The sequence below is a fragment of the Pipistrellus hanaki genome (genome assembly GCF_964339955.1).
Source record: "Pipistrellus hanaki genome assembly, chromosome: 2".
Taxonomy (NCBI): domain Eukaryota; kingdom Metazoa; phylum Chordata; class Mammalia; order Chiroptera; family Vespertilionidae; genus Pipistrellus; species Pipistrellus hanaki.
This window is the reverse complement of record NC_140504.1, coordinates 54,707,260-54,719,687: the sequence shown is the minus strand read 5'-3', so window position 1 is coordinate 54,719,687 and position 12,428 is coordinate 54,707,260. Positions and strand designations below refer to the sequence as shown.

The window sequence follows — 12,428 nt, the reverse complement described above, 5'->3', positions numbered from 1 at the left end:
AATCAAAGAATGATGCATGATTAGACCAAATCTAGATGTGTCCATTTAAGGAAGGACAGAAGACACTTTCATTGATAAATTGAGTGTTGGGGTGTGGGATTTTATTGTGTACATCATTAAAATATTTGAGATCTTCTGAGTTTAAAAATACTTAGAATACCAACACCCCCCTCCACCCCGCAATACATTAAACCTGCTTATTTTTTCCTTTTGAATGCAATGAGTATTTTAGTGTTAGATGTTCTGCAGTCACTTGAAGGATGATTTTTTTAAATTTTTTTTTATTATAGGTAAAATAATATATAGCTATGTACTTGTTATGTCTGTTTCTATTTTATAATGGTAACTGGAGGACCGATGCACAAATGGGTCTTCCTTCTTCCCCTGGCTGCTGGCACCACTTTCACTCTGTCCAGAGCCACCTTTTTGCTCCAGCCTGGAGTCGCCTCTCAGCCTTCTCATGCTGCCCAGAGAGCCTGAGCGGCTGGGGCCTGCACATACAAATTAACCCGCCATCTTTATTGGGTTAATTTGTTTACTCCTGATTGGCTGTGGGCATCGTGAAGGTATGGTCAATTTGTTTCTTACTCTTTTATTATGTAGATTCCTTTTTCCATATATTTCCCCTTGCCCAATTAGACTGAAGAAATTTGTTTCTTAAATAAAGTTTGTAAATCAGAGTAAAAGGCACCTTTTTGAGGGGAGCATACTATGCAATAAAGAGGAAATATGTTAATTGACTGCCCTGCCCTCAAAGATGGTGGTGCCCACAGCCAATAAAGAGGAAATATGCTAATTGACTATCACACTCTCAAAGATGGCGGCCCCAAGTCCCCTCAGCCCTGTTTGGGTGGCAGGTGCCCAGCAAGGCGGGGCCTGACCCAAGGTGGGCCCAGCCTTGCTGCTGGCCCTCCTACGGAGTTCCCCAGTCCCTTCAGCCCCCGAGCTGCCCAGGGCTGGCCCAAGGTGCAGACAAGCTTCTGATGGCGGCTGCCCAGCCACCCTGGGCTATCTGAGGCTCAGGTAACCAGAGCTGGCCAAAGCTTGCGCTGCTGGCAGTGGCAGCAGCAGAGGTGTGATGGGGGTGTCTCCTTCCCCTGATTGCCAGGTCGCCTCCATCCCATCCCTGAGGACTCCTGGACTGTGAGAGGGGGCAAGCCAGCTGAAAATTCATCCACTGGGCCTCTAGTTTTAATATAAACATATGAACTTTCATAAAAGTTATAACAAAGGACTTGACTATGCTTTCAAAGAATAGCCCAAGAATGACTACGAAACTTCTTCATATTAGTTAAGAGGGAATTGAGTGCTTTTGGATGATTCAGAATAACATTTTTCTTCCTTCTAAAAATACTTAAGTAATGTGAATTTAGAAAAATATCTATATGCCAGAATGACCAGAACAGCTGATTATTCTGATGCATACTGACCACCAGGGGGCAAATGCTCAATGCAGGAGCTGCCCCTGGTGGTCAGTGCACTCCCTTGGCCAACCTTCTGCGGTCCCTCCCCCATCTGGCAGGCCCCAGCCAGCAGCCAGCAACCAGCAGGAAGGCCCTGATTGGCTCTGATCGCCGGCCAGGCCTAAGGACCCCACCCATGCATGAATTTTGTGCATTGGGCCTCTAATACTATATAATAAAGAGATAATATGCAAATTGACTGTCAAACCATAACAAAATGGCTGCACCCACAGCAGAGGCAAGGATTCTGTAACACAAGATGGCTGTGCCCACAGCAGAGGCCAAGTTCCCATAACAAGCTTTAATGAGCAATCAGCAGGGACCTGAGGCCGTGACCCCCCTCCTGGTAGGGCTTGACTGGGTACCTCAGGCCATGCCCCCTGTCCTGGTGCCAGGCTGGAGGACCTAAGGCTGCACCCCTCCACCAGGTGCTGCTTTATGGGGAACTTCAGGCTGTGGGCTCTCAAGGCGTGCCCCCTAGCCTGTTCTGGGAGACCTCAGGCCCCCACCCCCTGCCCTGGCATTGGGCCAGGCGGGGCTTGAGGGGGGGTGGGGCCAGCTGGATCTGGGTCTCCTGGGATTTCGAGACATGGGTGGAGACTTGACTCTGGTTCCCTTGACACACCCTAGACTCTGACAGTAGGAAGATTTTCATATACATTTTACTAATTTTCTTTAATCTCTGACACTTGTATTTCAGAGAAAGTGCAAATAGCAATATTAAAATATTTCCTTTAATTATTTCCCTTTTAATGTGCACAAATTTTGTGCACTAGGTCACTAGTATAGCTAAAATGGCAAACCTAGTTTTTCTTCTCTCTGCTTTCTCATTCAACCCAGTCTGCACTCTCCCCATCTTTTTTTTTTTTTTTAATTATAATTTTTTTTTTATTATCTGTGTACATATCTTACCATTCCCCCCTCTCATACATACCCTCCCTCCCCAGAGTTTTATGTCCATTGGTTGTACTTATATGCATGTATACAAGTCCTTCGGTTGATCTATTATCTCCCCCAGATCTCCCTACCACTCTCTCCATCTTTTAATGTGTAATATATTAAGTTGTAGTTATCCTTCCAGTCCTTTCACCTTACACCACAAGCCCACTAAACACCAACCGGCCCCCACCCTTTCCCAAAGCCCTTTTGAAAGCTAAGAAAGTAAAGTGATTCTTAATTAACAGTTTTTTGTTGTAACAACTTACAGTTATTAATGTATTAACAACTTACGGTTATTAATGATAGTATTGTCAGGGTCTTTTAGAACACTTAATATACCGGATCCTTCTGCATAGTCAGTATATTCAGTTAACATGTCATTTTAGTTTTTTTCTTTTTTTTTCTTTTTTAAAGTAATGTTTATAAGATAGTAAAGTGATAGTGTATTAGGATTCCAGACCCCTGACTTCTAGTCTTGGGCTATGTTAATAACTGTTACCCTGGGCAAATCCTTTAATCATCCTAGGCCTTTTTTAGCATGTATAAAATGTTAAGTTCAGTCTATTCTGTACCCTGTACGGTTTCTCTAATTTCATAACACTCTTTGATTTGGAAAATAGTTGACATTTTAAAAGTATAAAGAGGCTTGAGGTTGTTTTATTACTGCTCTTAGAAGACGATGTTAGTCACTTGGTTAATTTGAAAGTCTTGGTTAGGAATTGAAACTCAAGGTTATAATAGTGTTCACATAGAAAATGTGCTCTGTTTAATTATGCCATCTTCAGAAACACATTGTGGCAGAGTGGAGAGTAATCACAATTTTTGGCAGTCTTATTTTTCCAATTACTTTCTTTTCAAATGTATACACAATCTATAAAACATGCAGAGGGAGGGGAAATAATGTCCATATATGCTTCTTAAGGTATATGTGATGGTTGGATTTTTACAGTGTGGTAAAATTAATAATGTATCTTGAAGGTTTATAGTTTCCTCTTTATCTCACTAAAATCCTAGGAAGTTTGGTTCTAGTTACTTGGTTTTAACATGGAACTGTTAATCTTTTGTTTTATTGTTGTTGTTTTTTCTGGAAGCTTTTTTAAATTATTGATTAAGGTAAGTATTACCTATTGTATGTGTCCTTATCCCCCAATTGACGCCACCCTCACCTCCGCTCATGCCCTCACCCTGCCGGTGCCTGTGTCCATTGGTTATACGTATATGCATGCATGCAAGTCTTTTGGTTGATCTCTACCCTTATTCCCCACCCACTCCTGCCTTCCTTCTGAGGTTTGACGGTCTGATTGATGCTTCTCTGTTTCTGGATCTGTTTTTGTTCATCATTTTATGTTGTTTTTTATATTCTACAAATGAGTGAGATGTTTATATTTCTCCAACTGGCTTATTTCGCTTAGCATAATGCTCTCTAGGTCCATCCATGGTATTGCGAATGGTTGAAGTTCCTTCTTTTTTTAGCACAGCATAGTATTCCATTGTGTATATATACCACAGTTTTTTAATCCACTCATCTGCTGATGGGCACTTAGGCTGTTTTCAAATCTTAGATATTTTGAATTGTGCTGTTATGAACATAGGAGTGCATGTATCTTTTCTGATTGGTGTTTCTAATTTCTTGGGATATATTCCTAGAAGTGGAATCACTGGGTCAAATGGGAGTTCCATTTTGAGTATTTTGAGGGAACTCCATACTCTTTTCCATTCTGGAAGCTTTTTTGAGTGGGGATGAGTTTATTTACTAGTACAGGTTTTTGTTTTTTGTTTATCCATAGGATTACCAAGAAAAATTATGTAATCCATTAACTCTTACTTAAATTTTTCACCACTCTTAGCTAGTCTCCTTGCTTTCACTCTTGCTGCTCTTATGAACTGTTTGTTACAGCAGCCAGTGACCCTTCTAAAAAGCACATCAGGTTATGTCACTCTTTTTTTCCAAAACCTCCCTACCTCCTCAAAGTCTTCTACTCTCAGAAAAGTTAAAGTACTTAACAGAATTTTTAGGGTCTTTTATCTGCCCTTACCTCCCATTCTGAGGCTTTGTTTCCACCAACCCCATGTCACTCCACAACAGCCTCACTGACCATCTTATTTCTATCATACACGCACTAGGTGTTCCTTTACTTACCTTTTTAAAATTTATTTTATTTTATTTTTATTGATTTCAGAAAGAAAGGAAGAGGAAGAGATAGATAGAAACATCAAAGATGAGAGAGAATTATTGATTGGCTTCTGCCTGCATGCCCCCCATTGGGAATCTAGCCCACACCCAGCTTGATATGGCCTGACAGGAATCAAATTGTAACCTCCTGATTCAGAGTCAACACTCAAAAGCTGAGTTACACTGGGCCCTACTTGCCTTTTTTTTTTTTTTTTTTTTTAATCCTCACTTGAGAATATTTTTCCATTGATTTTTTTTTTTTTTCTTAAGAAAAAGGAGAAGATAGAAACATTGGTGTGAGAGAAAAACATTGATTGGTTGCCTCCTGCATGTGTCCCAACCAAGACCTGGGTGGGGGAGGAGTCTGCAACCGAGGTACCTGTCCTTGACCAGAATCGAACCTGGGACCCTTTGATCTGCAGGCCAATACTCTATCCACTGACCCAAACTGGCTAGGGCTGCTTGCCTTTTTTCATGCTGTTTCCTTTTGCCCAAATGTCCCTATAACTGGTCCTTTATGTCTTATGTCTTTGTTTATTCATTGCTATATCAGAGAAGGCTGTCCCTGTATTTTCTATGTATGGGGTGGGACAAAAGTAGATTTATAGTTATTAATAACTAATACATTATTGAGTCAGAAAGATTTGTACTTGAATCCAGGCTTAGTGATTTTTGTTTTTAAGTTATGACTTAGTAAACGTAACCTTTCTGAGTCTTTATTCCCTCTGTTAGATTTGGATAATACTATTGACATAGACTTGATGAACAAATGAGAATTGCTGAGAAGTAGCCTTCTTAGTTGTTTTGTGGTTTGTGAATATTAATGATCAAACAAATATGTTATCATTGAACTGTTTCTTTTTTTCTTCTCTTAATCCGATTATTTGTCAAGTTTTGCCTAAAGAATCTTTGTAGCCTTTATTTTCTCCCTGCTGCCACATGCTTGGATGTAGCTTGCACATTCTCCTTAGTTTGGGTTTGCTGTTTCCAGTTTTTGCCTACTTGGTTTTAGGTATGGGAAGAGGAAGACCACAAAGAGCTATGAGCTTCAATTTCAGTGTCTTCTCTCATGCTTGAGTAGTATATTCTGTGCATATTACTTAGCGCAAAGTGATCCAGTTACAAGAAGAGTGCGGCTATTTATCATAGTGATTACTTAACAACAGCTCTCCACCAAGGGTATACATTAGAATTCCTTGTGGAACTTTTAAAATTTATGTTCCTGGGCCTCACTCCAGACTTTCTGAATCAGCATCTCTGGGGTGGGACCTGGATATTAATTAATGGTGATTTTTTATGAAAACACTCAGTTAAGAACTTCCGGTTGACTTATTGGAAGACCATTTCAAGCCATTAAGGCAGACCACTGTTTATAAATACTAGTTTTTGGTTTTTAAAAAATATGTTTTTATTGATTTCATAGAGAAGAATGGAGAGGGAGAGAAGGAAAAAGGGATTGAGCTTGCAACCCAGGCATGTGCCTTGATTGTAATCGAACCACCACCTCCTGGTTTATGGGTCAATGTTCAACCATTGAGCCACACCAGCCGGGCTATAAATATTCATTTTGATGACTTCATATTCTTTCCCAAAACCCTTCAATCACTTTTCTATTACTAAAGAATAAAATCAAAATGAAGTTTGGCATTCAAGACCCATTTATATTTATGGCTATTGTAGTTTAATCCTTTCAATTCTGTTTTTTACTATTCTTTTTGATGACTATATTCCTAGTAGACTGAAATTGCAGGCTAGCATTATTTTCAACTACCTACTTCTCTTATGATGATCTAGGAGGTCCCATTCTCTTCCCCCTGTCCTTGTTCTCTAACAGCTACTTTTCTTCTAAAGTCTACCTCAACAGGCACACTTTCTCCATAAATCTTTACTGCCAGAAGTCATATTCCTTCTTTTAATTTCAAGATATTTATGTGCTTTATTTTTTCACTGATCCCATATCATGTTTATCTCCAGATACCTTTCATCTCTATTAAACTTGAAGTTTCTTGATGACAGAGTCCATTTATGTTCATAGTGTGTGCAAAGTTCCCCACCCCCACCTCTGATTTGGGAAAAGCTTATTTGCATTTTAAAAAATATGTATTTTATTGATTTTTTACAGAGAGGAAGGGAGAGAGATAGAGAGCTAGAAACGTCGATGAGAGAGAAACATCGACCAGTTGCCTCTTGCACATCCCCTACCGGGGATGTGCCCGCAACCAAAGTACATGCCTTGACCGGAATCGAACCCGGGACCTTTCAGTCTGCAGACGTTCTACCACTGAGCCAAACCGGTTTCGGTGCTTATTTGCATTTTTAAAATATTTTTTATTGATTTTTATAGAGAGGAAGGGAGAGGGATAGAGAGTTAGAAACATCGATGAGAGAGAAACATTGATCAGCTGTCTTCTGTACACCCCCTTTTAGGGATGTGCCTGAAACCAAGGCACATGTCCTTGATTGGAATCGAACCTGGGACTCTTCAGTCCACAGGCCGATACTGTATCCACTGAGCCAAACCAGCTAGGGCTGCATTTTTTAATGTTTAGTGAAATTTATAAAAATGTTGCTGGTATGTTAAGCTAAACATAAGTCATTTTTCAGAAAAATATAGAATTTATTATTTTTCTTCTTAGACCTGGCTTTTGACAGGCTGCTTCTTGTTTACAACTTGTATTTTGTGATAAATATAGAATTCAGAGATGTCAGGCTAGCTTTTCCTCTTGTATTATTTGCCAGACATGGTAATTGTTGGGAAACAGACAGTTCTCCCTGGTTTCTCATATGTTATACATGTCTTGCAAGTAGAGGTTCTGTCTGCCTTTTTTTCTAGACTACCTTTTTCAAGGATATTTATATAGTGAGCAGCCTTGGAAGATACAGATATTGTTTCCAAAGCAAAGGGCAAGCTTGCTTTCTGTTCAGTATAATAAAAATAGACTTCCCCCACATATGAAAAGATGCTCAACATCACTAATTATCAGAGAAATGCAAATTAAAACCACAATGAGATATTACCTCACACCAGTCAGAGTGGCTATCATCAACAAATCAACAAACAAGTGTTGGCTAGGATGTGGAGAAAAGGAAACACTCCTGCACTGTTGGTAGGAGTGCAAATTAGTACAGCCACTGTGGAAAATAGCATTTTTAATATAAAATTAAAAATGGAACTGCTTTATGACCCAGCAATTCTATTTCTATAATAAGTATATATCAAAGAATTCCAAAACACTAATTCTAAAAGAGGTAATGCACTCTATGTTCATTGTAATGTTATTTACACTAGCCAAGATATGGAAGCAACCCAAGTGCCCATCAATAGATGAGTCAATAAAAAAAATGGTGTTACATATATCTAATGAAATATTACTTGGCCATAGAAAAGAATGAAATCTGCCCAGCTGACATGCTCAGTAGTTGAGCATCGACCTATGAACCAGGAGGTCACTGTTCTATTCCCAGTCAGAGCACATGCTTGGGTTGCGAGCTCAATCCCCAGTGTGGGGTGTGCAGGAGGCAGCCAATCAATGATTCTCATCATTGATGTTTCTATTGCTCTCTCCCTTACTCTCTGAAATCAATAAAATATATTTAAAAAAAAAAAAAGTGAAATCTTACTACTTGTGACAGCATGGATGGACCTAGAGGGTATTATGCTAAGTGAAATAAATGTAGAAAGACAAATACTATAGACCTCACTTATATGCAGACTTTAAAGAACAAAATGAATGAACAAACCAAACAGAAACAGCCTCATAGATACAGAGAGCAAACAGGGTTCCAGAGGGGAAGGAGTTTGGAGGACTGGATAAAAAAGATAAATGGATTAAGAAGTACAAATTGGCAGTTATGAAATTAGTCATGGATATGTACAGTTTAGAGAATATACTCAACTAGATGCCTGGTGCATGAAATTCATGCAAGTATAGGCCTTCTCAGCCCTGGTGCCTGCAGGCTGCCTCGATCTCTTGCATTCACAGCCCCGGCTTCTTCTGGAAGGTCATCTGGATGGTTGTTCTGCTGTTTGGTCGATTTGCATATTATGCTTTTATTATTATAGACTAGAGGCCTGGTGCATGAAAATTCATGCACTGGAATGGGGGTCCCTCAGCAGAACCTGCCCCCTCTCACAGTCTGGGAGCCCTCAGGGGCAGGAGGGGACCCACTGATCAGGGGAAGGCATGCCCCATCACACTTCTGCTGTTGCCACTGCAGGCAGTGCAAGCCTCAGCCGGCGCTGGTTACCTGAGCCTTGGGCTGGCCCTGGGAAGCTGAGGGGACTGGTGGACTCCAGAGGCAGGTGCGCGGAGTAGCTGGGCCTGCCTCGGGGCAGGCCCAGTCTTGCCACGTGCCTGCCACCCTGGTGGGGCTGAGGGGACTGGACACTGCCAACTTGTGGCTGTGGGCACCACCATCTTTGAGGGCGGGGTGGTCAATTAGCATATTCCCTCCTTATTGGCTGTGGGTGCTGCCATCTTTGAGGATGGGGCAGTCAATTAGCATATCCCTTATTGTTTGTGGGCACTGCCATCTTTGTGATGGCTTATTCCTTCTTTATTAGATAGGATAATATTGTAATACCTATGTATGCTGCCCTGTGGGTACTTGGAATATTGGGGGATCACTTTGTAAATTGTATGATACTCTCACCATTATGCTGTATTGCATATTGAATGTAACTGTAACTGGGGAAAAAAATGTAATAGTCTTCAGAGAATGTCTGCTCAGCTCAGCATAGTAAAGGTAACATCACCCTTCATAGCAAAGGACAGGCATGTTTCTGCTCATTATAGAGTTGGCTTTCTTAACCTCAGGGTTTCTCTCCTGCAACATAACCCATTGCATATACAATTGTTACCTGGCTCTCTGTGTGTCACCCTGTGGGAATTGGGGGCTTACAGAACTGTCACAAAACTGACCACTGCTACTGCCCTGATTAATAAAGTTCTTCGTCTCTGACCTGGGAGTCCTGTGTCTTTCTCCAACATCCATGAAACTGGTAGGATAATTTGTTAGCTTATAAGTAGGATAAAATCACAGTAATATGTAAGCCACTCTTTTTAGAACTGAAACGAGCCCTTCAACAAGTAACTCCTGGTAAATCTTCATCTAAATTAAACCCAAACCTGGAAAGTTACCTGGGTGAGGCTAGAATTCAGGTCTCTTATGACTATATGTTCTCTCTCCCACAAACCAAATTTATTCAAGTTAAAGGACTGTTATTCTCAGATTGCCCTTCTATCAGATGATGATGTTAACAGTGATCTCTTTTTCTCCCCAAAATAAAAGCATTGCTATTTTATATGGCTGAGCAAGACTGACTCGCACATTTGTTTGTTTATTTGAAGCTGAAGTTTTGAATGTATCTTGCCTTCAAAAGAGAAATGGGTATTTGGGAGGACTTTTAAAAAGTCAGCATAGCATAATACTTTTAATGATAAATAATTGAATAAATAATAAAACATTTGATAGTGATAAATGTTAAGGAAAAGGGAAGGGCAGGACAGTATTGAAATTTTAGGTGATGTTAGTTAGGAAAGGCCTCACTGACATTACTTTTGAGTAAAGAACTGAACTAAGTAGGGAGACTTGCCACTCACCTATCTGGAGGAAAAGCATTCTGGGCAGAGGAAACAGCAAGAACAAAGGCTCTGTAGCAAAGTGTGCCTGGTCCAAGACTTTGAGGAGCTCTGTTTGTAATGCTCTGAAGACATAGGTTGAGAGGATTATAGTGTTACCCTTTGTCTTAGCTGTCTTTCTGTGCTCCAGTTGGAGCACTTGCTTTTATACTTATACCAGAGACCCGGTGCACGGACTTGTGCACTGGTAGGGTCCCTTGGCCTGGCCTGTGCCCTCTTCAATCTGACACCCCTCAGGGGATGTTGGACTGCCAGTTTCGGCCCAATCCCTGTAGGTCAGGCTGAGGAACCCCACTGGTGCACGAATCCATGTACCAGGCCGCTAGTATGCATACAGGATCTTTGGTTAATATCTTCCCACCCTCCCCTCTCCCCCCTTTCCTCCGAGATTCATCAATCTGTTTCATGTTTCCATGCCTGTTTGTTGAGCATCTGCCCCCTGGTGGTTAGTGCACATCATAGCTACTGGTCTAATGATTGGATGGTCACTTAAGCTTTCATGTATAGATATAGGTATAGATATAGATATATACAGATGTATAGATATAGATATTAGTTACTTCACTTTCTTTAAAATTTTAAAACTGAATTACATAACTTTGCAGTATTCTCTAGTTTTCATTGACAGTCTTTGTAAGTGTCCATCTTTCAAAATTTAATGTTAAGTCCCACATCAGCATTTTTTTCCTTTTTAATTCAGCAGGTATTTGAAAATGGATTTAGACCTTATTTTATTTTTTAACTCCCAAATGGATTCTATTCTATTTTTGTTGAAGCAAAGAAGCTGAGGTAACCTGGAATAGTTAGAAAATCATTTAAGATAGCATACCAACTAAAACCTCTCTAGCTAAGGTCACTAATACCCTTTGTTACTAAATATAGAAGCTAGTTTTCCATTCTTTTTTACCTTGGGAAATTAACACCAAACCACTTTTCCCTTGAAATACCATCCTATTCCTCTAGTTGTACCATTTCTGTCTTAAGGATTCTTATTTCCTTGTGTTTATGCCTTGACTGCCTATGCTTCTCACTCTCCTTAATCTCCTTTGATATTCTCATCTACTTTATGATTTCAGTTACTACATATTGTTGATTCTCATATCAGAATTTCTAGTCTACATCTCACGTTTGAGCTTTGAGCAGTTGTAATAAGTTAGCTTGTAACTTAATCCATTTTGATGACAAATTGGTAACAAATATTCAGATATTTAAAGTAAGTTTATGACTTTTCACCACAAAGAAAAAAAACCTTATTCTTTCTGTCTTTATTTTGGTAAATAGTATGCTTGTCCAGTTGATTAAACTAGAATTTTTATATTGATGCCCACTAGTTAAACCCATCAGTAACACAACCCACAGGTAAACAAAGTTGGGTATATTGATGCTTTCTGCAACATGGGAAGTCACATGCCATGAGGAACTATGGAGGGCCACAGTAAGAACGCACTGGATGAGAACTGGGGCTTTTGTTAGATAATTTTGGGGAGAACTCAGGGAAGGTTTGGATTTGGTCTGGATTGGGTGTTGTCAAGAAGTGGGAATCCTATGTAATAAAGGGCTAATATGCAAATTGTCATCATGCCCTCACGTGTAACCACCTATCACCAAGAGGCTGCGTGCGCAGCAGGAGTGCATGGGTGGGCAGGGCAGCATGTGCATCCTGTCACCAGGAGATGCATGGAGCACCTCTTGATCTCTCCCTCTCCTGCCACCCCGCTCCTGTGGGTGGGGATGGAAGCTCCCTGCCAGCTCCCTCAAACACCAACGGTTCGCTCCTGCCTCCAGCAGAAGCGGCAGGCAGCCTACTGCACTGATTTCACATACTGGGCCACTAGTTCTATAATTGGGTATTTTTTTTTTTTAAAGATATATTTTAATTGATGTCAGAGAGAGGAAGGGAGAGGGAGAAAGAGATAGAAACATCAGTGATGAGAATCATTGATCAGCTACTTCTTGCATGCCCCGCTATTGGAGATGAAGCCTGCAACTCGGCATCCTGGAAATGTGTCTTGACTGGGAATGGAACTGTGACCTCCTGTTTCATAGATTGGTGCTCAACCACTGAGCCACACTGGCCAATTGGTTATCTTAATAAGCCTTGTCCAGAAGGTGAGAAGAACAGGGTCAGGTTAAAACTGTAACTGGTAAAGAAGCAGTAGTCCCGGTTAACTGACATTTTTGTGTGTGTTTGTATGGTTGGACAGAGACCTT

The 12,428-nt window shown here is 40.6% G+C and overlaps 1 protein-coding gene across 2 annotated transcripts in view; it reads left to right on the top strand.

Annotated features, from left to right (window-relative positions):
* The window catches only part of GTF2E1 (general transcription factor IIE subunit 1), a 46,597-nt gene that overhangs the window by 15,653 nt on the left and 18,516 nt on the right, over positions 1-12,428 (top strand). The window lies entirely within an intron of this gene.